Below are 2,820 nucleotides of genomic sequence, written 5' to 3'. Positions count from 1 at the left end.
CCCGTCCCGGGCCCTGCCCGCTCCCGCCCCGCGCAGCCCCGCTACCTGCTCCGGCCTCCCGCACCATCCGGGCCTCCCCGGCCCGGCCGCACACGTGTCTCCGCCTTAAAGGGGAGGCCGCTGCGAACCGCCGACACAAACCCTCTCGCGCGCGCCACTCCCCCTTAAGGGGCGGGGCCTCCTCCTGCGCGTGACGCAAGCCCCGCCCCCAGCGGGAGCGCCGCCTCCCGTGGCAGGGAGTTCCGCCGGCCCCGCCGCCTGTGGGGAATGGGCGCGCCCCAGGCGGGCTGCGGCAGCCCGTTCTCAGGGCCCGGGGCTCGGCTGTTCGCCACGCGGAGCCCCCCCAGGGTGCTTCACGCCCGGCTCTGCGGTGCCCACCTCCCACCACTCTTCCGCGGGGGTTTTACCGTGGGGTTAGGCTGTGTTCTGGCTTGTCCAGCCCTTTCCTGATGATGCCAACAATCAGTTTGCTTTTCTGACTGCCACAGCGCTGGCATGGATGTGTTCAGTGACTCTGAGACCTCCTTCTTGAGTGGTAACAGCTAATTCAGACCCCATTGTTTTGTGTGTATAGTTCGGATTATGACAGGTTTCAGAGTAGCAGCTGTGTTAGTCTGTATCCACAAAAAGAACAGGAGCATTTGTGGCACCTTAGAGACTAACACATTTATTTGAACACAAGCTTTTATGGGCTACAGCTCACTTCATCAGATGCATGCAGTGGAAAATACAGTAGGAAGATCTATCTGTACACAGAGAACATGAAACAATGGGTGTTACCATACACACTCTAATGAGCATGATCAGTTAAAGTGACCTATTACCAGCAGGGATTATGTTTTCCAATGTGCATTAGGTTGCATTTATCAACATTGAATTTCATCTGCCTTTTCTTGCCCAGTCACCCACTTTAATGAGATCCCTTTGTAACTCTTCGCAGTCTGCTTTATGAATACGTGGAACAGCACTGGTCCCAGTACAGACCCCTGGGGGACACCACTATTTCTCTCTCTCCAGTCTGAAAAAATGACCATTTTTATTCCTACCCTTTGTTTCCTGTTTTTTAACCAGTTACTGATCCATGAGAGGACCTTCCCTCTTACCCCATGACTGCCTACTTTGCCTAAATAAAAGCTTTCTTGCTTTCCAGCCTGCTGACTCACTTGATGCAAAGTCTCTCCTTCAGTACTTGAAGAACACATCACGGTGTGGCACTGAAATCCAGAACTGTATTGCCCAGATTTATGGTGTGTAATCTCTCTTACAGGAAGATGGATGCTGACTGTTTCAATCACAGGGTCAATTTAGTTATTGTTGAGGTATGCAAAGGAAACAAAGGTACTGATTCCCCCCCACTATTCTGGAGAAACTGTACACTTTTCTCTCTGGATCAGTGACACATGCTAAATTCCAAGCCTTTCTAAAAGAAGTACAACCCAAAAATAAACTGGTGGAATTGAAATAGCTCTGTGAACTCAATGGCCATGGTAAGTTTCTGTTTGTAGTTCTGTGAGGCTAAGGAGGGAAAAGTTGTCTTCTTCTGAAGAGCATTGCTGACAGATTTGCTGCTGCTCACAACAGGTGTATCCAGCTTCAATACAGTAAAAAAGCACCAACGTTACTTATCCCCATTCTATAAAGTATGTTTAGCAAAATTAGTAATCTTAGATTGTGAACTTGGGAGATAAGCAACCCTGGGTGATTTACCACATCTCTCTGCACCTATTTTCCCTCCCCCTCCTTTGTCTGTCTTGTAGTCTAAACAGACAACCCCTTTGTGGCAGGAGTGTCTTTTACTCTGTGTTTGTAGCTGGGGCAGGGGGGGTGTCCCAGTCTCAGCTGTCATACAAACAGGATTGGAAGGAGTCTGTTTTAATCAGTAAGAGTGGGCACATGTTGATTTCACTGCAGACACAAAGCAATGGGCGGGGGAGGGGAACTAACTTGCTAACAACTGAAATTTTCAAATCGGCAAACTAAGAAAAATGCTGCTTGAGAACTCAATGGAGTTTGATTTAAGGATACTGACTGTGTATTTTCACATGCAATGTGATTTAATGGTTATGAAGCTTCAACTGTTTGAGTCTACTGCAGTGGTTTCCAACCTGTGCTCCAGTGTCCCCTGGGGATCTGCAGACTGTGGCAGGTCTCCAAAGGGGTCTGTGCCTCCATTTTACATTTTTAGGGGTCCACAAAGGAAGAAATGTTGAAATCCACTGGTCTGCTGGCATTATTGTCTGCCCCTCTCCCCTGCATCACTTCCTGCAACTGTGAACCTTTAAATCAATACAAATGGGGGTAAGCTTAGCAATAAAACACTGATCTTATCCACTGACATTATAAAAATAAAACTTGACTTCTGCCGCTGCTAAAGCCATACAATTAGTAGTACTGGGGTAGCAGTACTTGCTTTGGGAGCAGCGTTACCAGGCCAGCCCCTAGCCATGCTTGGAGCAAGCAGGAGCTGAGCGTAGAGGTTAGGGATGGTTTTCTCAAACATGGTGATTATAATAAAAGCAAGACTGGGGCCATTCTCTCCCATGGCTCTCTCCCGTGGCTGCGGTTTCCCAGAATTGCTCTATGTGAAGAAGGCTGATGCAGTGGAACAGCTTCTGTAAGAAGAAACTTTTCCAGCAGACCTACATCCCTGAGGGAAGCGGGGGGAATGTCCATGCCATATGCCCCCCAAGGAGGAGATCACCCCACAGGCTGTCTCATATGCACCAGCGGATTGGTGTGCCTGTCTCATGTCCAGAGTTATGCTTATTACTTATTTTTACAGCACTATACATGTGTAGTGAATTCAGTAAGAGGAAAATC

At 48.8% G+C, this 2,820-nt stretch overlaps 1 protein-coding gene across 4 annotated transcripts in view; it reads right to left on the bottom strand.

The window, feature by feature from the left end:
- USP36 (ubiquitin specific peptidase 36) overlaps window positions 1-144 on the bottom strand; it is a 16,284-nt gene extending 16,140 nt beyond the window's left edge. The window contains exon 1 of one of the 4 annotated variants that reach the window (XM_032799109.2): window positions 46-144. The gene's annotated coding sequence lies outside the window, so the exon portion shown is untranslated. The remainder of the gene's footprint in view (window positions 1-45) is intronic. The other 3 variants (XM_032799110.2, XM_032799111.2, XM_075071928.1) reach the window with 3 other exon arrangements.
- Window positions 145-2,820: the final 2,676 nt, after the last annotated feature.

The sequence above is a fragment of the Chelonoidis abingdonii genome, chromosome 13 (assembly GCF_003597395.2).
Source record: "Chelonoidis abingdonii isolate Lonesome George chromosome 13, CheloAbing_2.0, whole genome shotgun sequence".
Lineage (NCBI taxonomy): Eukaryota > Metazoa > Chordata > Testudines > Testudinidae > Chelonoidis > Chelonoidis abingdonii.
The sequence above is the reverse complement of the archived record's forward strand: the minus strand, read 5'-3'. Positions and strand labels throughout refer to the sequence as shown.